Source organism: Equus caballus, chromosome 7 (genome assembly GCF_041296265.1).
Source record: "Equus caballus isolate H_3958 breed thoroughbred chromosome 7, TB-T2T, whole genome shotgun sequence".
NCBI lineage: Eukaryota > Metazoa > Chordata > Mammalia > Perissodactyla > Equidae > Equus > Equus caballus.
Window position 1 is genome coordinate 69,310,932 of NC_091690.1, and position 24,375 is coordinate 69,335,306.

The 24,375-nt window shown below is 41.7% G+C and overlaps 1 protein-coding gene across 6 annotated transcripts in view; it reads left to right on the forward strand.

Annotated features, from left to right (window-relative positions):
* Window positions 1-611: 611 nt before the first annotated feature.
* The window catches only part of PAK1 (p21 (RAC1) activated kinase 1), a 133,850-nt gene continuing 110,086 nt past the window's right edge, over window positions 612-24,375 (forward strand). Inside the window, exon 1 of one of the 6 annotated variants that reach the window (XM_070274350.1) lies at window positions 612-817. The gene's annotated coding sequence lies outside the window, so the exon portion shown is untranslated. Of the gene's footprint in view, window positions 818-1,013; window positions 1,538-24,375 lie in introns of those variants that run through there. The other 5 variants (XM_023645654.2, XM_070274348.1, XM_070274342.1 and 2 more) reach the window with 5 other exon arrangements.

A 24,375-nucleotide genomic window follows, 5' to 3' on the forward strand; every position in this document is an offset into this window, starting at 1 on the left:
GAAATATTTAGGAGGCTCTACAGGACTTGCTGACCAATTTGATAAGAGCATTGAGAGAGAAAGAATGGGGCTACGTCCAGATTTCTGGCTGAGGGGACTCCTGGATAGTGGTCCATTCACTGAGGCCAGGAAGTAACACGACTCGCAAGTATGGGGGAAAATGGTGATAGGAATAAGCCAACACTCCAAAGGGCTTAATAACTAAATTGTAGTTACTATTATCTTGGAAAAACTGAGGCTTGGAAAGATCAAATTAAGGATACCCGGGTACTACTTATTATGGAGAAATTGTGGCTTGGAATGTTAAGATCCTATTACTAACGTTTCCATGCTGGGACCTGAAGCAAGCCTATCTGATTCCCTCAGCCACTAACGGCGTCTGTTCTGGACTTGTGGAATCTGAAGTACCGCAGAGTATGCAAGCGATGCTGTCCAGGTGGCATTGGGAAATACAGAATCTGGGCTCAGGGGAAAGGTTTGGGTTGAACGTACCCTCAGTGGTAGGAGAAAAACAGGGAAGGGAGCCCATCTATTTCCGTTCAAGACAGTTCAAACCTCCATTATCATTTCTTTGTCTCCCCGCCCCTCGCCCCACAAAGAAAACAAATAGTGTAATAAATGTGTGGCTCTGAGGTCATAGCAGATGAGGCAGTCTTCAAATTCAGCTCTTGGCAAAGAGCTAGCGGATTCGCAGTGCTCTGTAACGTGAAGAGGACCACAAGACCAGGGGGTTAGCCGTCCTCCTCGACCACTAATGCCCCCAGATGTCGCCCCCGAACCCTCCCGGAGACAGACCGTGTCAAACAGGCCTAGAGCGGTAGGGAGCGCGGGGTGAGGGGAGAGACGCGGTAGCCATGACGTCACGCGGTAGCCGGGTGATCCCCCAGCCTCTGGCGTCACGCGCCGATGACGTCATTCAGGGCGCTCCCCTCCCCCTAGCCGGGGTTGGCCCCGCTCACGTGGGTCTGCCCGGCCCTCCCCGCCCCCTCCCACCTGCGGGAGGCGGGCCGGGCTCGGCGGGCGCCGTGGCCTCGCGGGGGAGGGGCGGGGGCCCGAGGAGGAGGTCGGGTCGGGCCCGCGCGTACAATAGCTCGGCTGCAGCTGGAGCCCGAGGTGCTGGCGGCGCAGCAGACGCCCCGCACGGCTGCCCCCGCACGCCCCCTCCCTGTCTTGCTCCACAGACGCTTCCCGTCGGACTCTTGTTCCCTCGTCACGGAGCCCCGCGCGCTCAAAGCCCCTCAAAGAACTCTCTGTCTCCCCACCGCCTCCCCTAGAGGCCGCCCGAGCCCCCTCGCGTCCCCGCCCCCGCGGCACCCCCTCGGCCGCGTCGCCAGCTCCCCCGGCCCCTCTCTCGGTCGCCGATCCCCGTGTCCTGAGGGGACGCCCCGGCTCGAGCGGGGTGGGGGAGGCGGCGGCGGCGGCGGGAGGGAGAACGTGAAGCGGCCCCTCGCGCGCTCCCTCCCCGGCTCGGCCGCCGCCACCGGGTGGAGGAGGAGGAGGAGGAGCCGAGGAGAGGAGAGCCCAGCGAGCGCGGAAGGTGAGAGCCGGCCTCCCGCCCGGGACTCCCAGCGGCGCGAGCGCGGGGTGAGGGGCCGGGGGCTGGCCGCTCTGTCCGACCGACAAAGGCCCCCAGTGCACCCCCGGCGCGGCCGCCCGGCTCCGACGCTGGGGACCGCGGGCACCCTGCGCGGGCGGGGGAGGGGCGGGGAGCGACGCCCTCCCGGACTTGGCGGCCCCCAGGCGCTCGCCCCTGGCCGCGGCGTCCGAGTGCGTGCGCGTGGAACGCCCCCCGGGGCGGGCCGGGGCTCCCCGGGAATCCACTCCTGGGAAGTCGCGCCTCGAGAGTGCTTGAGTTCTGCAGCCCTCCCCCATCCCCGGGCAGCTCCGCGAGTCGTGGCGTTAAGCAGGGGAAGGAGAATTAGGCTGTTTGATGTTCATTATTCCATTTCAGAAGGCATTGTTATAGCCTTTACTGTCTTCAGTGTTTTAACAGCAAAAAAAATGCTGGGAGTGTTTTGGAAGAATACTTGAGAAGTTCTGGGTGTTTGTGGGTGCTGGGAGCAAAGTGCTTGTTGATGTTACACCCCTTGGATAACTGTCTTGTTTTCCTCCCCAGGACTGTGAAAGGTGAAGGGAAGTGGGGTTAGTGCTATGGTTACCAATAAAAATTCTATTTCATTAGTCTAGCCTTTAAGAATTGTTCCTGAAAAGTCTTTGATTTTTCCTACTGTGTCTTTGGGCTCTCTTACAACTTTGTCGGGAGCAAACAGCGAACAGTACACAGTGCACAGACGCCTCGTTGCTCCTACCTGGTCACTTCATCTACTTCCTGTATGACCTTGAGCAGGTCACTTCCAGCCTTAAAGTTCCAGGAGTTTGCATTTATGCCCTAGAAACAGGTATCAAGCAGCTACTCAGCTTTCCAGGCTCCACTGAAGAACGCCCCGCCCCCCCTCCCCACCGTGAACTCTTTGCTGGCAGCCGCCAAACTCCTCTCCGGCAAAACTGACTTCTTATTGGGGCCCTCAGAGGCCTGGGACGGTTTCTACTACAGCACTTACAATGTTTATTTGTTCCTATTTGGGAAATCCTAAACCAGGTGCACGTGAAATCCACTTCACCTCAACTAGAAACTCTACTTCTCCAAAAGGGCTTTGGGAACGTAAACCCTGAACCATTCCCTGAAGCTTATCTGTAACCTTACCTATAGGGGCTGGTGGGTCTGTCTGGTTAATTTGCTTATTCGGTAGTTCATTGACCCAGCATTACTGGAGTTTGCAGAGCTAGTGTGTTGCAGGTCTCCTGCTAGGACTGTGGGGGCTATTAAGACATTCCCTGTCTTCAAAGGGCTCAAAGTCTAGTGGGTGAGGTAGACAGGTAAACAGTGAAGGCCTGCCCTAATCTCTGGGGGCCTCCAGTTGTACAGGGAGTAGGATGCAATAATTGAGGCTGCTGGACCTGCTTTACAAGTCTTGTCCTGGCCAAAGTGAGTCCTGCAGGGAAGGTGGTGACCTGCCTCTCATTTATAGGACAAAAAGCTTGTTCAGTTCAATTCGATAACATTTACTAAGCACATGTTAGGAAGCCCTGTGCTAGGCTTGGAGGAAGCAGTGCTTTCTGAAAGGAGGCCACTATATATCTGGAGAGATCTTTGTAAGATCCAGAGAGACTGGCATCCAAAACCCGATCAGACTTTTTCTTCCCACCCCTGATGTTGCCTAAAGATAAGTTTTCAAACTCTCTAGCCTGAATAAGAAGCTCTTTAGAGATTAGACTACTGCTTCCCTTTGCATCTTCACTTTCTGTAACTCCCCTGCCCTCCTCTTTCTCATCTCTGCCTTTGCACTGCTGTCCTTTCTGCTCGGAATGCCGGCCTCCCGCCTGCTACCTGCCTGTGGATAAGTGCTTGTTGGACCTCTGGGAAGCAGTCCTGTAGTCTGTTCCCCGATTACCTCCATAGAATGAGGTGCTCTTCCGTCCTGTAGTTCATGTACATACCACTCTCAAAGCTCTCTGTGGTCCTCTATTGCAATTATTTGAGTTTGTGCCTGTCTTTTCATTAACCTGTGAATTTCTTGAGGGCAGGATCTGTGAAGTTTTAGTGCCTAGCAAAGTTCCTGGCACTGAATAAATGTTTGAAATGCATGAATGTGTGATTGAAGAAGCAAGTCAAGACGAGATAGAAGTTACCTAATCCTTTGGTTTAGAACAGTAGTTCCAAGTGTTGTGCCTGTACCAGCAGTATCAACATAATCTGGGAATTTGTTAGAATTGCAAATTATTTGTCCCATCCCAGACCTACAAATGAAAAACTCTGGGGTTGGTGCCCCAAACCCTCTGCTTTAACAGGCGCTCCAGGTGATTCTGATACTTGCTAAAGTTTGAGAACCACTGTGTTAAAAGATCTACTTTTGATATGAACACCTTCTTGCCAGCTCCCTCCCTCCTTTTCTTCTCATTGCACTTACTGCTTGACATTCCATCCCATCCCATCCCACTCCACCCCACCCTACCCCACCCATCCGTCTTTTGCCACTAGAATGAAAGCTTCCTCAGAGCAGAGAATTTTGTCTGATTTGTTCACAACTTTAATTTCAGTGCCTAGAATAGTGGCTGCATATAGCAAGCACTCTGATATTTGTTGAATGAATAACATGTTCTTGTCTCATTTGCTGCTAGCTGCTACATTGGGGTTTTATTTAAGAATAGTTTTCAGAACGAAGAGGAACCACACTTCAATATGCAAATCCCAGTGGATTCTAACATTTTTGGGGATTTATTTTAGACTGAGGTCTTCTTCCCTTTTATGTCTGTCTTTCTCCACCAAAGTTGTTTTTTGCTCTTCTAGCCAAGACCTGAAAACTACTGTTGAAATATTCTAGGCCAAGATTGTTTCTTGGGAATTTGCAACTTGGTTTTGCAAGTCTAATAAGCACCCTAACTTTTGAGGCTTTTAACTTGAAAGTCTCTCTTCTGGATCTCCTATGGTTTTTTTTCTTTCTCTAGTGATACTTGAAGCCATACAAGTACCTGTTGGACTCCACGCAAGGGTTTCTCTTCCTTGTAGAGCTCTTGAAATATTTCATTTCTTCCACTTTCTTATCAACCTAAGATACCACATCCAGTTTTTTTCCTTTCTTAACTTCCCTTTGGGAGATTGGCTTCGTTTGTTCATCCGTTTATTTCTACTTATTCAGTCCTTCTTTACCATGTGCCAGGCCCCATCTGAGACAGGATGCTCCAGTATACAGAGGATGTGGTTGAAATCCGTAAGGAGTTAAAGATATTGCAGTATGGTGTAAAAAGTGCTGAAATGAAGGGATAAAATAGAGGGATTAAAAAAAAAGTGACAAAGATAGGAGAAAGCTTTCCTAATTTTTTTCCCCTCAATTTAGGAATAGTTTATCAAACAAGCATCATTTTGATAAGAAGATTTTTAAAAAATTTTGAGTAAGGGGCCCGCTCAGTGGCATAGCGGTTAAGTTCCTGTTGCTCTGCTTTCGCAGCCTGGGTTTTACCGGTTCGGATCCCTGGCGCGGACCTATGCACTGCTCATCAAGCCATGCTGTGGCAGGCATCCCACATGTAAAGTAGAGGAAGATGGGCATGAATGTTAGCTCAGGACCAGTCTTCCTCAATAAAAAGAGGAGGATTGGCAGTGGATATTAGCTCAGGGCTAGTCTTTCTCCAAAAGAAATTTTTTTTTTTGGTTAAGAGATCTGTGGCATTGTTGGGGAAAACTAAAACAAAAATCAAGGATTGGGAGTTGCTAATTTGAGACAGTTCTCAATTCTTTTGCTGCTGGTTTTAATGAATTTTGCTTTCCCCCTTTTGTATCTTTCTAACTCATAACCAGAAAGTAGGAAAAAGACTTTTTCTTTATAGTAAAGGGAGAAGTTTAAGGTTATCAAAAGAATATACTGTTTCATAGATGTCATTTTAATTCTTAAGGACTAAATTATAATTTAGGGTGGGGGGAATAATGAAACCTTGAAAAAGTCAAGACCTTAATTTAGTCTCTGTATTACTGTATGATTTTATGGAAGTAATTTTCTCTCTGTACTATTTGTCCCAACTGTTGTAAAATGGACATAATAACAGTTGCTGTGACTAGCTTACAGGGTTATGAAGCAACTAAATAAAATATTGAATATAAAGAAACCTTTGAAAAATATGATTTATTAGCTAGTTGTTAGGTAGTGGTAAACTTATGAACAGTAGGTTACATTATTGAACACCTGTTATGTACCAGACACTATGGAAATGTTTTCTCCAGTTTTCAGAATAAGCATGTAAAGTGATTGCTAGTATCTCTTTCATGGATAAGAAGGTTGAGGCTCAGACCGACGAAGGGAGCTTGTTCAAGGTTTTGCTGAAAGTAGGTGGCAGATCTTAATTCCAGTTCATAACCACCTGATACCAGCAGTGTTATTTTCTTGCCCAGGCTGCTTTAATTTTTTTGTATAGAGCATATAGGAATATTTTGCAAGTATATTGCTGTGAGAGTTAAAAATTTTCTTCATTTAGCCTGTTCTCTTTTTTGTGCATAGAAAGATTGGTGAAGACAGATTTACATGCGTTTACATTTATCATTCATTCAGGAAGAAGAATAACATCTTCCCCTGGTGTTTTTTGTTCAGTATTCACAACTGCCCTCTGAGATAGATATTTCCATTTTATGAGTTAGGAGACAGAGGATCATAGAAGTCTTGGTTTGCTCAAAGGCACATCATTAGCAGATGAAGATATTGGTTTAAAATGACATTTTTTGAATCTAAATGTAGTACTTTACTTTTGCCACTATATCATATGACCTTTTAAAGTCTGTCAAACTAAACCTCCTGGCACTGAGAAATGTCCTTTTAGTGCTTCCTCACCTCTTTAGCCTCTTCCCCCTAAGAAAATCCTGATTGAAGTCCACGGTTTGAACGAGAAAAAAATAATTGTTGATAAAACTCTATGTCAGATGGTCGTAAGATTGCAGACTTAGAAGATAATATTTCTCTACTGAAGCTGAGAGATCAGACTTTATCCAGTATTCTGAGATACCTGAATATTCATTTCTCTTGCCATCATAAATTTATTGCATAATGTAATAACGCTTTTCTGCTCTTGTTTGTTAGGCTTTATCTGTCATGAATAACTTCCTCCGCTTTCCCGTCCTGCTAGTCTTTGAGATGGAAAAATCCTCTATGTTGCTAGGATCCTCCAGGGTGCTCCTCTCTAGGAATAGTGTAGTAATAAGTCTAGAAAGAACCAGAGGTTCATTGATCCCTCAATAATATGATTTTGTTTTGTACTGATTAATTCTCTAAAATTGGTCTAAGTCTTAGTTATAAAACATCCATTATGTCTTGACTCTTATTCATGGAGTCAGGGTGAAGTAATTTGCATGCAGCATTGGGAAATTCCTTCTTGTTTATGGGGCTTTCTTCTTCCACTTTTCCACTTCTAGCCTTCCTCAATGTCCCTTTCCCTTTCAGACTGTGTAAGTACTAACTGACGCTGGCAAGAACACTTTTCTCCTTTATGGAATTTACTTTTTGAATCTTTTGGGATGATAAATGACAGTGACAGTACTGTATGTGTGGCTTCCACCCTCACCTGCCTTCTGTATCTTCAAGACCCAGTTTTCCTTATTCTCTCCCTGGTTCCTACAAAGCCGGGATTGATGTCTTCCTCATTTGAACCCTTGTCCCCATAGTACTTTGTGTATTGCTGCAATATTATTTATCACTTTCTAGGGGAGAAGATAGAGATAGAAGGAAGAGCACTAAATTTAAAGTTAGGCAAAGGCCTGCTTGAACACTTTCTTAAATCTCAATTTCTTTGTTTGGAAATTAGAAATACCTAACTCAACAGCGTTGTTGTGAAGATTAATAATATACTTGAAAATCATTTGTAGATGTTAAGCTTACACCTTAGAGTAATTTTATGACTATAATTGTTGTAATTTTATGACTGTAATTATGTATAGCAGTGGTTTTTAATTTTGGCTATGCATTTAAACTACTTGTGAAGATGTGAAAAAACAATACAGTTACCTTGTCTCTGTCTCAAGTCTGCTTAATCAAAATCTCTTGGAATCTCTATTTTTGAAGGTTTATAGGTGATTCTGATACGCCGCCGAGGTTGAGAAGTAATGCCTTATAATAGTTTGCATAAACATCTTATGTACCTATTATATGAAAACTAATGTTTTAATTGTCCAGGTTCATTTATTGCTAAACACATGTTAAACATCAGGCCTCGTCATGGGCTTTGAAGAAACAGATGAATCATATCTGGTTCCTACCCTTAAGTTTATGAAACAGATATGTCCTTGGACAGTTATACTATATTGAGACAAAAGTGACATGTGGAGATAGACGCTGATGCTGTGTGAAGACAGAGAAAAGGCATCTGCTCCACTTGAAATGGGGGTGGCCTGGCAAGCTGCCTTAATGGAAGTGAGATCTAAGTTGGGTTCTGAGAGATGAGCAGAGGTTAATGAAGCACAGTGAGGGAGGGGTAGGAAGAGAGGGGAGAGGAAGGAGCTTCTTGGAAGAGAGAGAGCAGTGCGAGGGCTAGAAGGCATGAGAGCAAGCTTGGGGAACCCTGAATAGCTTGCTACACTTCACGGACAGAGCGCAAAGTGGGGAGTGGTAAGAACAGAGAAGGCAGGGCCCAGGTGATGAAGGGCCTTTTGTATAGTGTACGAAGTACTTTCTCTAATATTATCTCACTTTATTCCCTCAACAACTCCCTGGGTTAGCTAGGACAGGTATTATCTTATCTCCATTTTGTAGAAGAGAAACAGAGGTTAATTGAAGTGCCTGCGGCTGTACAGCACAGCTGTGGTTTGAAGCCAGGTCCTTCTGACTCTTGAGCTCATGCTGCTCCATTACACCACAACTGTCTCACACCTTTATGGTGGTGTGAGGATCAGGTGAGCTCCACAGATAAATGCACAGCAATTTGTAAGCTGTAAAGTGCTTGACTGATGTTGGCTATTAGTTGGGAGTTTGGACTAAGTGACCTATAAAAGTGCTTTCAACTCTAAGATTCTGAGGGCATTTCCTAGGATTTTCCTTAATTTTTCAAATAGATTTTTTTTTTCAGGATTTGGTAACCAGGGTCCAGCAAGCTAAAATGTTGTCAGATCGTCACTCTTCCAATTTGAGTGTCTTTACTCAAACCTCCTTGTTTGTTTTTTAAAATACCTGTATGTTTCTTTTATTATGAAAGTTTTTGTTATTATTTCATTATTATGAAAGAGTTTATTATGTCCTTTCTTTTATAAAGCTTTTATTCCAGAGGGGAATACAAAGAAAAGCATGAAATGTACAAATAAGTAGAACATGTACAAATAAAAGAAATAAACGAAGGAATAACGTAGAGAATTTTGGAGTGATAAGGGGAAGGCCTCATTGAGGAGATGATGATTTTAAACTAAGATATGCAAGATAAGTAGATATTAGTAATGCAGGGAATGGGGTGCAGAGCATGTCAGGCAAGGGAGCATTTTAAATGCACAAAGGCCCTGAAAGTAGGTAAAAGTTTAGAGCTATGCTCCTCACTATGGTAGCTGCTGACCAGTGGGACTGTTGAGCACTTGAAACGTGGCTGGTTCAGATACTGATGTTAAAGTGTAAACTACATACCAGATTTTGAAGACTTAGTTCTGAAAAAAGAATTTAAAATAACTCATTAACTTTTTATATTGATTATATATTGAAATGTTACTATTTTGGATAAATTGGGTTAAAATATATTTTCAAATTAATTCTACCTGCTTTTTTTAACTTAAAAAATATAGCTACTAGAAAATTTAAGATCACATATGTGGCTCATGTTAGTGGCTTGCATTATATTTCTATTGGATAGTGCTGATTTAGCTCGACGGAGAGGAACTGAAAAAAGGCCATTATGGCTGGTGCATAGGGAGTAAGAGTGAATGGTATGAGATGAAGTTGGAGGGGCACGAAGAGACCTTTCAAAATGCTTCCCTGTGCAATATTCCAGTTAATCCTGAGAGACTGAGAAGGGATAATTAAATCTGATTTTATAGACAGAGACAATTAGGGACTGCCCGAGCCTCCCCGACCCCCATATTGCCAGAATGAGGAGATGAACCAGCACTTTTAGCACAGTGTCTTGAGTGTAAAATGTTCTCTATCATTGTCAGCTGAAACAAGCAGATAAATATTGATGAACAAATTGATTAATCCAAGTTTTAAAGTGGTTTTGAGATTGCCTCTGGGTATCTATAATATCTAAGTGGAACTCTTGGTCAAGGATTGAACTTTTCCTTAAAGAAAAAAAGTCCTTCTTGTAGGCTGACTCCTCTTGAAACTGTTTCACAGTACACTTCTTTCAACTTTTTTGTATGTTTAAAAATTTTTTATAATAAAATATTGGGAAAGGTGTATGTACATTGAGCACCCATATACTCATTATTTAGATTCTATAATAGTTTACTGTGTTTGCTTTATTACGTATCTTTTCATCCCTTAATCTATTCATCAGTCCATCTCATGTTGAAGCATTTCAAAATAAGTTGCAGACATCAGTACACTTCACCCCTAAACATTTTATAATTCATCTCATTTGTTTACATAGAACCGTACTCTTACCCTCTACATTATGGTGTTATTTGGTTAATGTGTATCTGCCCTACTGGATCCGAAGCTCCTGAGAATTATTTCTCCTTAAGGCATGGTGCTCTGAAGAGAATGAGCTTTAACATTTTCCTTTTCCTTAAAATAAAAGTATCTTTTTTTTTTTGAAGATTGGCACCTGAGCTAACAACTTGCCAATCTCTTTTTTTTTCCTCCCCAAATCCCCCCCAGTAGATGGTTGTATACTTTTAGTTGTGGGTCCTTCTAGTTGTGGCATGTGGGATGCCGCCTCAACATGGCCTGATGAGTGGTGCCATGTCCATGCCCAGGATCTGAACCAGTGAAACCCTGGGCCACCGAAGTGGAGCACGTGAACTTAACCACTCGGCCACGGGGCCGGCCCCAAAATAGAAGTATCTTTTTTGCTCATTGTTATATTCACAATTCCTAGCATATAGTAGGCACTCAATAACTATTTTTTGATTGATTGAATCAAAGTAGAGCCAGCATTCAAACTGAGGTGCATATGAGTTCTTTATCAAGAACATTTTTTTGATTTTCTCAGGTTCAACAAACGTACGAGAATCCTTTCAGTGTCTGGTGTTAGGAGAGGGGAGGAGACAGGAAACCTCACAGTGCTAACTATTCAGGTGTCCAGTGCAAATATCTCTGACCTGAGTCAAAATTGAAGGCACGCCCTTCAGCTAAGGGTGTGTGGAAAATTCTTAAGCCCATCACCAGCTACTTTGCCATTCTAGGTCTTTCTTCATTTCATTTGACTTGAGGAATTACATGTTACTGAAAAATAGCATTGGATTGAGGCCCTTGTAGGCGTATTTGCCTTCCAGAGGCTCCTTTCTTTTTGCCTAAAACCATTGCATCAGTCAGTGTTCTACCAGAGAAACAGAACCAGTAGAACTCGTCTTTCTCATGGAAACCTCAGTTTTGCTCTTGAGGACTTTCACCTGATTGCATGAAGCCTACCCAGATTATGAAGCATCATTTCCTTTATTTAAAGTCAACTGGTTGTAGATGTTCACTACATCTACAAAATCCCTTCACAGCAGCACCTAGATTAGTGTTTAATTGAATAACTGGGTACTATAGCCTAGCCTAGTTGACACACAAAACTTAACTGTCATAATATTTAGGTTTTTCATTTTCTATTATAAATTACACTGTAACTTTATCTATAACACTACATATAGCTTTCTGTTTTCAAAAATTGTTTCTTCAGAATAAATTCCCATAAGTGGCAATACTGGGTCAAGGACATGAAGACCTAATGTGCTCTTGACAGGATTTAATATTTGCCAACTGAAAATACCACCGCCACCTTTCTTTGAATGATTTCTTCAGGAGTTGGGCTATTCAACTGACTTGTTTTCCATTTCCACAAACCTGGTCTTCTCCCTGTGTCTTCTAGCTCTGGAAATAGCTGCTTTTCTTCAGGGTTGTGTTCAAGTACCCCTCAGTCTCCACCTGTCACTTTCTCCCCCGCCCTTCTCCTCACCATGCCCGCCCCCGGCTTTGTCTCCACAGATAAAATTGAAGCTTCATATTCCTACTGCTAAGTCTAGGAATCTGCTTGGATTTGCAGCCGTTTTTACCTTTGCCCCTTCGTTTACAATGGAGGAAGTGATTCTCTTTCAAGTAAAGCCCTACTCCTTCATGTGCTTTTAGGTTCCTTCCCATGGTCCCATCTTAGAAACCTTGTTTCACTGCATTTGTTTTTTTTTTTTTTTGAGGAAGATTAGCCCTGAGCTAACATCTGCAGTCAGTCCTCCTCTTTTCTTTTGCTGAGGAAGCCTGGCCCTGAGCTCACATCCATACCCATCTTCCTCTACTTTATATGTGGGACGCCTGCCACAGCATGGCTTGCCAAGCGGTACCATGTCCACAGAACCCTGGGCCACCAAAGTGGAAAGTATGAAATTAACCACTACGCCACCAGGCCGGCCCCACTTCGTTGCATCGTTACATTTTACTTTCTACTGAGTTATCATAAGCAGCATTCAAATGTTCTGTTTAAAGGAAACAGTTTTCCCCTTCCCCACCAAATAAAAGCGCTCCTGAGATCTCATGTCAGCCTCTAGTTAAACCCTATCTTTTCTCTCCTTCAAAGCCAGGCTTCTTTAAATAGCTATTTACAACTTCTGCTTCCAGTTCCTTACCTCCTATTTACTTGGCAGCCTACTTCACTCTATTTCTACCCCCACCACCTCATCACAACTGCTCTTGCTAAGGCCCATAATGACCCCCATGGTGCCAAATCTATTGAAAAGAAAAAAAAGCAAGCAAGCAAAAGCTGTAGCTACCCCCCCCCAGCCCTTAATATCATCAAAATATTCATTTGTGATTCAAATATCATACTTTTTTTTTTTAAAGATTTTATTTTTCCTTTTTCTCTACAAAGCCCCCCAGTACATAGTTGTGTATTTTAGTTGTGGCATGTGGGATGCCGCCTCAGCATGGCTTGATGAGCGGTGCTGTGTCCGCACCCAGGATCCAGACGGTGAAACCCTGGGCTGCCGGAGTGGAGCGCGCGAACTTAACCACTCGGCCACGGGGCCGGCCCCGCTTTTTCTTTTTCTTTGACAGTTTGCAACAGAATCCGGATAAGGACTACACAGAGAGATTGATTGATATGTCTTTTATGTCTTTTAATCTCTGACTTCCATCTCAATCTCTTTTTTTCCTCATTCAGTTTGTTTGTTGAAGAAACCATGTTGTTTGTCCTATAAGGTTTCCCCTTGTCTGGATTTTGCGTCTTCCTATTACAGTTTAACAAGTTCCTTGGTCCTATATATTACTTGTAAGTTAGTACCTAGAGGCTTGATCAGATTCAGGTTTTTTATTTTGTTTTTTTTCCATGACCACTTCATAGGTATTGGGGTGTGCTTTCATCAGGAGGCTCACCATGCCAGATGTCCCTCTTGGTGATGTTAGCAGCCGTGGAATTTCCTTTTCATTCTCATCTTACTGGACCTTTCAGTGTATTTGCCCTTCTTGATTACTCCCTCTTTAAAATATTCTTCCTTTGCCTTGTGTGATAGCACTTTCATTGTTTCCCTCCTACCTCTGACCATTCCTCAGTTTCTTTTGTTGCCTTTTTCTACCTGATTTTAATGTTGGAATTTCCCAAGGGAGAGTTCCCCTTCTCCTCTTACACTATACTCTCTTCCTCCTTGATCTCATTCATTGTCCTACTTTTGGATATCTATATGCTATATATATGCTGACAACTCCTGTATTTTCCCAGATATCTCTAGCCTAAACCTCTCTCCTTAACTCTACAGCCATCTATCTAATTGCCCACTTGATATTTCCATGTTGAGGTCTTACACTGTCTCCTTAATTTCCTCTAAAACCGCATTCTTGATCTTCTCCCACAAACCTACTTCTCCCCTGGTTATCCTTATCTTAGTATGGCGTCTTCATTTCCCTGGTTGCTTGAATCAGAAATTTAAGATTCATCCCTTATGCCTCCTTCTCTCTTATACTCCCTTTGTGCTCCACCTCCAATCTTGTCAATTTTACTTCCTGTGTATTTCTTGAATCCATCTACTTTCTCCATCTCTGTTGTCACCTCTCTGATCTGAGCTACCACCATCTCTACCTTGGACTACTGCAGTAATCTTTTAACTGAGCTCTTTGCTTAAAACCTGTAAAGGCTTTTTGTTTTATTTAGGAGAAAATATAAAATCTTAAACATGATTTATAAGGTTCTGAGTGACCTGACCCTTGGTTTTGTTTCTCCAACTTCATCTTGTGCCACTTTCTATATCAATGGCTATGCTTCAGAGTAAGGGCATTTTTTTTCTTGTTGTACAAAATTTGAGAAAGTCTTTCTTGCCTCAGGGCCTTTACACTTGTTCTTCTCCCCTGGTATGCTCTTCTCTGATTCTGGCTTCTTCACAAGTCTGCCTTCTCTCTCCCTTCCTCTTTTAGTAATGAAATATTGAGTATCTGCTATGAGCCAGGACCTCTCTAATCTGAAGAAGATCCCCAATATTATCCCTACAGTGCTTTGTTATTTTCTGTAATGACATTTGTAATCTATAATGCTATACTTATTTGACTGTTTGTTATATGTCTAGACTTTTAGCTCCACAGAGTCAAAGATCATGTCTCTCTTGTTCACCATTGTACCCCATCGCCTAGTACAGTCCCTAGAACAGTGAGTGTTGTAAATGTTTGCTGAAGGAATGACCTCATGCTGTCAATCCAGTGGATTATCAGCCTTGTCAGTTTTAATCTCTGAAGTTTTTCTCAAATTTATTTTTATTTTTCTATCCTCTCTGCTCTGGTTTAGACTATAATAATACTTTCTCTAGGTTTTTAGTTACCTCTTAACTAGTGTTCTAGTCACCAGTCTTTCTGTCCGCTTATTCATCCATTATTCTGTATGAAGTAATGTTTCTAATCTTCTCACTGTTTTGCCCAAAAGCCGTCAGTGTGTCCCCATTGCTTCTAGGATAAAATATAAATTAATTTGTTATTCAGGGGACTTTACAATCTGTCCCCACCTACCTCTTGAGCCTCATCTCTCCTGACCCTACTCTGTCTCTCTAAAAGGACTGTTTTGGTTTCATTCGCTTTCACGTCATATCAGTCTGTTCCCTCAGCCTGGAATTCCTTTATCCTCCATGCTATTAAGACTCTTCATTCTTCAGGATCCAGCTTGGATGCTGGTTCTTCCATGTAGGCTTCCAGTCCTCATCCGCCCGTTCAAGGTTATAAATTCCTTGAGGGTATGCTATAGACTGAATGTATCTCTCCCAAATTCATACGTTGAATCCTAATGCTCAATGTGATGATATTTGGAGTTGGGGCCTTTGGGGGGTGATTATTTCATGAGGGTAGAACTCTGATGAATGGGATTAGTGTCCTTATAAAAGAGACCCCAGAGAAGTCCCACTCCCTTTCTGCCATGTGAGGATGCAGCCAGAAGAAGGCCATCTATGAACAGGAAGAAGGTCCTCACCAGACACTGAATCTTCTGGCGCTTTGGTCGTAAACTTCCCGGTCTCCAGAACTGTGAGAAATAAATTTCTGTTGGTGGTAACCCACCCAGTCTATGGTATTCTGTTTCAGCAGCCTGAATGGACTAAGACAGGGTGGTACTTTGTTTCATTCCTTGCTATATACTCAGCATCTTGAACAGTGTCTGGCATGTAGAAGGCTTTCAATAAATACTTGTTGAATGATTGAATAAAATAATTTACTTATCCACTTACTAAGCAAATATTTATCAAGCTTTTTAGAGTTTCCATAGCACTCTCCCCATTGTTTGCACTATAACTAGATATATAGAAGTTCATTTGTTTTACCTAGAAACTGATCACCTTTAAAATTAGTCCCCGCTCAGATATCCCTCCCTGCTTACCATTGGGCTCTCCCTTTGTCAGGAAGTGCCTTCCTAATGGTGGGATAATTAACATCTAACAGTGCAATGCAAATTGATTCTAAAATGAAAACCAAAATTTCTGCAAAACATGAAGAATTTTGTGAATTTGAATTAAAGTGATATTGGAGAATGACTTGAACTACACACAAAAAAAATCATTGACAAGTGAGGATTAAGTAAAATTAGACCAGTTTAAAATTGAAGGGGAAATTAACGTGAGTAATGACATAATAGGAGATTCACAGGACAATGATTTGAGTAACAAAGGATTAAGAGAGACCTTTGGGAAAAATTGGTGAGTCTCTTGAATATTTTTACAAAATTGATCCTGTTAATGTGTTTTGAAAGCCAAATGTGAAGTGATAGATGTTCTTTGATTTAAGAATTACCTTAGTGGCAATTATAACTTAAATTTTGTTAAGAATTACAAATTTTTTAAAATATTTATTTTGATAAATTGAAGGCCCAATCAACTTCTTTTTTGAATTTACTAGGAAATTTTGGTCCCTCATCAATTAACTTAAATGATATTTTTAGATATTACTTACCCGCAGATAGCAAGAATCCCTCTGTATGTACTTGCTCCCCTCATTAGACTTAGTTCCCCAAGGTTGAGGATTGTGCTTTATTCATTATATGTATGATGCCTAGCTCAGAGTCTGGTACATAGAATATACCTATATAAATGCACAGGGATAGGAAGAAGTGAATAATAATAAAAGGGATTTAGAAAAACTCCTTGAAAAGGTACTGTTTGGTACAGAGCTTTTATGGCAGGTGAGTGAGTGGGGTTTGGTGGTTATGCTTTGTTAGGTCCAAAAGGAAAACCTCTCTTATTCTTCCTTTTGCCAGTTCCTGCTTAGTGTGTACTTTAATATTCAGAGTCTGTTCTCTGCCTCAATAGCTCTTGTTCTCATTGTAATTCTTCCTGGAGTTTGAGATGGAAATGAGGAAGGTTTTTGGCTGCTGCCTGGGTATCCACATTCATGAGAACTTAGAAATACAGAGGGGCCAAATGCCATGCCTGACCTAACCGGATGCTGGTCAGCCAGTCATTGCTTTCCTGCCTCTCCCTTTGTTCTCTGTGCCTCCAGCCTCCTATCTGCTGGAGGTTTGTGCTACAGCTGTTTATACCAATTAATATAATGCTAATGTGCCCTTACCGAAGGCATGGGAGCACATGGTCCCAGCTGGTGCATAAGAACTGTTACAGTGTCAGCCTTCAGAGTACCTTTTCACTAACAACCATTGGACTAGGCACCTGAATACCTTTTCACATGGTTTTTGAAGCCATGGAAACAGAAGCTGAAAGTGACCGTGGCATAGGGAGCCTAACCCTTCATTTTATGGGATAAGGAAAAAAAGAACCATCGGAGATGGTAAAGTGCATGCCACTTTAATAATTTCCTGCCTCGCTTTCTAACAAAGCTCTATCTCATGTAAATACACTGTTGTTCTCTCTCTAAATTGTGTAGTAGTTAAAACCTCTGCCACTGACCTAACTTTGAATCCTGTGGCTCTGCCACTTCCTGATTGTGTGATCTGGGAGAGTTACTTAACCTCTGTAGTTTTAGTTTTCTTATCCTTAAAATGGGACTAATAATAGTACCTGCTTCAAAGGTTTATTACTAGGATTACATGAGGTAATAATTGTAAAGCACTTAGCAGATTCTGGCACATAACAAGTGCTCAATAAATGTTGGCTATTATTATTGTTACAGGGTAGGGAAGCTAAAATGAGCCTAATGACCAGTGATTGTTTACAGCCCTGTCCTTGAAGCTTTTGTTCCTAATTCTTCAGTTAGAATCTAAGCCTTGTGAAAGCAAGGACCTCAGCTGCTTGCTTCACTGTATCCTTGGTGCCTAGAATACTGTTTAGCATATAGTAGATGCTTAGTTAAGTATTTACTGAATTAATAAATTCTCTTAGGGAAATTTTCTCTGAATAACAACTACTTTTAGATACTCCAATGACTTGAATCTTTTTTCTTTACAGTTGTTTATATGAATTTGTACTTGTCTTTATAGTATTTGTCATGTGTCCTTAATCTTTTCAGATGTCTTTGTTTCCCTCTACATTTGTAAATCTTCAAGAGTGGGAGACTGTGATCTCTGCTATGGGGCTTTCCCTATAGTTCCTAATAAACTGTTGTTTTGTACACAGTTACTAATGTGTTGTAATTACTGACAACTGACTGTAAAAATCACTTGTATTTAACATTAATTTATTGAACAAAACCTAGTATGTGCTATGGCATCATTCCCAACTCTAAGAAGTTGTGCATTTGTAGGGTCAGTCCTCGCTGGCAAGAGGCATCTTATTGCCTATGTGAATCTTGTTCTTTACACTTAAAATACTCCTCTCCTTCCTCCTTGCCCCTTCTCTGCCAGGTGTCGCACTGCTCATTCTTCAGGGCTTAGTCTCCTGTGTCAAGTCCATTTTCTTCCTTTCCTCTGTGATTAACTCCTCTTTATATAAATCTCTGCATGGAGGAAGTGGGTAGCTTTTGCAAATGGGTTGATTTTAAGGGAGGACTTTTCACACTGAGGGAAGAGTTAATGCAAAGACAAAGAAGGAAAGGGTCAAGTGTTATGGGAATATGATAGTAAATATTGTATGTTATTTTTAGTGTAGGGCAGTTTATTGGTCAGAGTTATTACTCATAGGGGCAAGCAACAGAATCCACTCTAGCAAGTTCAAGGAAAAGGGATTTATTAAAGGGTACCAGAGAGATTAAAGAGTCTTTGGCAGAGTCCCAGGCTGAGCTTCCAGGAAGAGACTCCCCAGACTGCACTAAAGAATTGAGCTCTCAAGGATGCTACTGTCTTTGCCATAATTGAGAAGCTGCAGAATCAGGAAGCTGTTGCTACAACTGCTAGGTCTAGAACTATGCTGCCTGTGCTGCAGTTTGATATAGCAAAAGGGATGTCCTGTGCCCAGTCTCTCCCCTCATCTAATTTAGTTCCAAATCAGTATCTAGCGTGAGAGCATCTGATTAGCAGAACCTAAATCACATTTAGAAGGGAGTCTGGAAAATATGGTTTTTTTTACTTCCCAACCTCTGCAGTACCCAAAGCTAGAAGGAGATTGGAACAGGTGTTGAGCAAACCAACTTACAGATTCTGCCATATTCAGGTGCTTGTACCCTTGATAGGAACAGTTAAGGAGATAAGTTTCTTTGTTAATCAATGGATGAGAAAGAGAGAGGAGGGGGGGGAGGAGGTAAGGAAGAGGGAAAGTGGCCTGTGTGTGTGTGTGTGTGTGTGTGTGTGTGTGTTTGTGTATTTGGGAGAGAGGCAGAAGAGAGAGAGAGACACTAACTTCATCTCCCAAAATGGAAAAAAAATTCTGTTTAGTTCAATTGGGCCAACTCAGGCCACTTGCCCATCCCTGAAATCCTGAAGTACAGGAGTTTCCAGGGGCATGCCAGATGCTAATTGGTTAAGCCTGAGTTCTTGAACTGATCACCAGCAAGGAGAAAGGGATTACCATGTTTGGTTTGGATGTAGAATCAAGACCTACCCCTGAAGCTAGGTTTGGGGTCAGCTTTCCCTTAGGACACTAGAGGTTTTCAAAGTGTGGTCACTTGGGAACTTGTTAAAAATTCAAATTCTCGGGGCATGTGCCAGACCTCTGCATCAAAAATTCTGAGTGTGGGGCCCAGGAATCTGTGTTTTAACAAGCGCTCCAAGTGGTTATGACTGACAATATGCTAAAATTTGAAGTGCCTTAGTAGCTAGGCTACTGAGGAATGAATACCTGATAAAAATCAGGACTCTATTAAGAAGGAGGAAGAGGAGAATGGATGCTGGGTAGGCAGCCAGCAGCATCTTTCAAAACTGTAAAGCTGAGTAGGGGTCAGTTCATGAGGAATCTTAAATGTCTGCCTCACAAGTTCGTTTTGAGATATAAAATTGGATAATGTATGTGTGAGGGACCTGTACAGTGAAGGAGATAGATTATAATAGAGATGAGGTAGAAAGGGCGTTGAACTTGGAGTCAGAGATTGGGTTCTCTTCCTGGTCTCTTCTTTGAGCTTCAGACTCCTCTTCTGTAAAATAGGGAATATAACTACTGGAGTGTTGGGAGAATTAAATGAGCAAGTGTATGTAGAAGTGCTTTGTTGATCATTTAGCATGTTAATATTTACTGAAAATGATGATGCTTGCCTAAAGTAGTATGAACGTTGTTCTGAGGACAAGTCTAGACGTGCTCCCCAGGGCTTTTTCTCTTAAGACAATTCCCTCGTTTTCAGTAATTGTTTCAGGTTTCCTCCTTGATCATATCCAGGTGAGCTCTGGTTTAACAGTGTGAGCAATGGTTTCTGCCTCTGCACTCTTATCCTGGGGCACTACATGAATTATTTACTTTAGCTCTCTCCGGGATAGAGAGGTTTCTTTTTGCACTTATAACTAGTATGTATTCAGGGTGATGTGACCATACATATTTTATGTTCTGCCTTGGCAGTATAATTTATTCCTTTTTATTTTCTTCTGTGTGTTCATTTTAATTTGTAAAGTTGTACCCTCTGCCTCCTAATTTTTGTTTTTTACACATTTCACATTTTCTAAATATAGACTATTTATAAATTCCCATTAGGTTAGAGTGGGAAAGGTGTTCAGGGTTACTTTGGACTCTCACCCTTACTATATATATAAAGAAATTAAAACAGACAGGGAAGTAATTTGTCCCAAGTCTTGTATGCTGCTTCTTGCACTGTTCCTATTTCTTGGCATGGAAGAACTTACATCTGGGGTTGAATTTAATTTTTTGTTCTATAATATTAATTAGTCACAAATCACTTATAAATTGTTTACATCTGTTAGGATTTAGTTAAAGTCATAGCCTGGTCTGCTGTAAGTGAAGCAGAGCTGACATCCTAACCTAGGAAGGGAGATTACCTAGTGAACAGAAGTGCTGTGAATCCAGCAGTAGGAAGAAGGACCTCACCAGGAACACATTCTTCACTCCTAGACATACTTAGCATGTTAGATGTGCCAGTTATTGGATGTGCCAACGTTGCATTAGTAGGCGGCTTGTGGCCTTTTCTGTGTTTACATCTAGGGTATTTGAGGAAGGAAGGAATGAAATTGAATGGGTGATTTCTACTTGGTGGTGCTGAGCACTTCTCACCTTAACTATATTACAAATAACGGTTCATATTTTTCTTTTACCCTTTTTTCTTTTAGAGGGTTACTGTTGGTTGGCAAGGAAACCAGAGAAACTGCTTCTCATAGACTTGTTGGTATTAGTTAAAACCTAGATTACCAGGTGAAGGAGAACCTAAGCATTCGCCAATCCAATACCCTTACTTTATGATGATAAAACTGAGGCCAAGAGAGGAAGAATAATTCACTCAATATCATACAATAGGTTCATTACACAGTCAGGACACATCTCAGCACTTCTGACTCCCTGTTAGATATATTTCCACTACACCCTTCTGCAGGGTACAGTGTAAGAAGAAATGTAGGGTAGTGGAAAGAGCACAGATTTGAGGGCAGAAGATCTGAGTACAAACCATGGCTCTGCCACTTATTGATGTGGTCCTGAGAAAGTCGTGTTACTTCCTTAAGCATCAGTTTCCTCATTTGTAAAATGGGATAATGCTGGTGCCTCTTTTATCTGCCTCACAGTATTATTATTAGAATAAAATATGAGATGCAATGGAAAAAAGGAAGATTTTAAATTGGACATGGCCAGTTTGCATATGGATTTCATCCCCATCACCTGTTAACTGTGTGATTTTGGGCAAGTCACTTAATTTTTGTGAAAACAGTTTTTCCTTTGTAAAATTGGGACAATAATAGCTTCCTTGCAGAGTTGTTTTGAGGACATTAGCATATGTGAAGCATTCAAAATGCTGCCTAGCACGTAATAGGTGTTCAATAAGTGTTTGAGATTTTCTCAGAAGACTTAGTTCTTCTGTCTTCTCAGTACTTTTCCTTTACAGACTTTTAAAATAAATACAGCAGAACTTGTTCTTCTGTTTTGGAGGCTGTAGGTGGGATAAGGTACGGGCCTTGCTGTTGGATTTCCGTTCTAAACTGTAGTAGCCCTTGGACAGGCTCTTCTGCCCAGGGAAGGGCCTCTAGACATGGCAGGCACTGAATGTGGTAAATTAATTGAAGAAGAGGTGGAGGAAGCTTGGTGGCTGGGAAACTCAGGAGGGAGAATGGAAATGGGAAAGTAGTGCTACTTTTTTTTTTTTAAAGATTGGCACCTGAGCTAACAACTGTTGCCAATCTTTTTTTTTTAATTCTCCTCCCCAAAGCCCTCCAGTACCTAATTGTACATTCTAGTCGTGAGAGCCTCTGGTTGTGCTATGTGGGACACTGCCTCAGCACAACCTGGTGAGCAGTGCCATGTCTGCGCCCAGGATCTGAGCTGGTGAAACCCTGGGCCACTGAAGCGGAGCATGCCAACTCAACCACTCGGCCACGGGGCCAGCCCAGTAGTGCTACTTTGGTCACCACTGCCTGCAGCCCACTGAATACCAGTATGTCAGACCTTAGTGGTGAAACCTTTTTTCGTTATAATCTCAGTCTCTGATACTATAAGTGCTTCAAAGTCATGGGACCATGTCTAAGTCCTCTCTTGCACCAAACACCTGGCCCACACTAGTATGCAGTGTATTTTTATTGAAGGAATGCCTATCTGAAGTAGAGAACTACTGTGGTGCCTAGGAGTCCATAAATTTCTGGCAACCCCCAATCTGTCATCCCAGTTCCACCTTGCAGAGGTATTTGTATTTGCCAGGCTTTTCTAGTTTTTAACCTTAAAGATTTATAGGATTTCAGGTCTTGGGTTTTTAAAGCTTTGCTCTATTTGTCAACTTCCCTTTGCAATCTTGGTCAGGCCAGACAGCTATTTTCTTCATCCCTAGTCAGTGTGTGGGACTTGCCAGGTTCCTCTTCCTCGTTTTTAATGCTGGGGTGGAGTTTGTGGTTCTGATGCACGAGAGCTGGGAAACATGAAATCTGCATGATCAGGCAAACATTTCCTCAGAGGTTCCAGGATTGTGGGAAAGCATAATGCTGGATAGATTCTCTCCTCCTCCCCGTGCCAAAAAGGATACTCTCATATAAGCCATTAATTCAATAAATACATACTAGTCATTCACTACATACACTACAGAGCATTCTTCTGAGTGCTTTAAATACATACATTATCTCACCAAATTGTAACAAGTGACCCTTTGAGATAGACTGATGATATTGCCCTCTATTTCACAGATAAGGCATATGGAGTTTAGATGAAGAAAGTGACTTGCCTTAGCTAGTAAAGGGTAGATCCAGGATTTGAACCCAGTTCTTTATGACTCAAAGGTAATCACTGATTGCTGTATCTGTCTACCTTACTAGAATGGTAATTCCATGAAGGCAGGGGTCTTGTCTGATTCAAATCTTTGTTTCCTGTTCTGAGCACAGGAACTGAGAATAATTTTTATTGAGCATTTAATGCATGGGAAAGTCATAGACAGACTCAGAGAGGAGGGCGTTTGGGATGAGGTGTTGAGAGACTGTTTCCTAGCCTATGTTGTTTGCCTGGGAACACCCCCGTCCCCAAGGCAAGTTGTGTTTTTCCAGTTTTTTAAAATTGAGATATTATTGACTTATAACCTTATATTAATTTCAGGTGTACAGCATAATGATTTGATGTTTGTATATATTGTGAAATGATCACCACAATAAGTCTAGTTAATATCCATCCCCATACATAGTTACAAAAAAATTTTTTTTTCTTGTAATGAGAACTTTTAAGATCTGCTCTCTTAACAACTTTCAAATAGGCAATACAGTATTAGTAACTATAGTCACCATACTATGCGTTACATCCCCGTGGCTTATTTATTTTGTAACTGGAGATTTGTACCTTTTGATCCCCTTAACCATTTCATCTGCCCCTCACCCCCACCTCTCACAACCACCAATCTCTTCTCTGTATCTATGAACTTAGCTTTTTTTCCAAGGTTCAGCATATAAGTGAGATCATGTGGTATTAGTCTTTCTCTGTCTGACCTGTTTCACTTAGCATAATGCCCTCAAGGTCCATCCATGTTGTCGCAAGTGGCTAGATTTCATTCTTTATTATGGCTGTGAATAGTATTCCATTGTGTATACACCACATCTTCTTTATTCATTCATCCATCGATGGACACTTAAGTTGTTTCCATGTCTTGGCTATTGTAAATAATGCTGCATTGAACATGGCGGTCCATATATTTTTTCGAATTAGTATTTTCCTTTTCTTGATCAGTACCCAGAAGTGGAACTGCAGGATCATATGATAGTTCTATTTTTAATTTTTTGAGGAGTCTCCATAGTGTTTTTCATAGTGGTTGCACCAGTTTACACTCCCACCAACAGTACACAACTGTTTCCTTTTCTGCACATCCTCACCAACACTTATTTCTTGTCTTTTTGATAATAGCCATTCTAACAGGTGTGAGGGGATGTCTCATTGTGGTTTTGATTTGCATTTTCCTGATAATTAGTGATATTGAACACCTTTTCATGTACCTGTTGGCCATCTGTATGTCTTCTTTTGAAAAATGTCTATTCAGATCCTCTGCCCATTTTTTTAATTGGATTGGTTTTTTGCTGTTGAGTTGTATGAGTTCTTTAATATATTTTGGATACTAACCCCTTACCAGATATATGATTTCAAATATTTTCTTCCATTCAATAGGTTTTTGTTTTTTCCATTTTGTTGATGATTTCCTTTGCTATGCAGAAGTTTTTTAGTTTGAGGTAGTTCCACTTGCTTACTTTAGCTTTTGTTGCCTTTGCTTTCGGAGCCAGATCCAAAAAATCATCGCCAAGACCAGTGTCTAGGAGCTTACCGCCTAGGTTTTCTTCTAG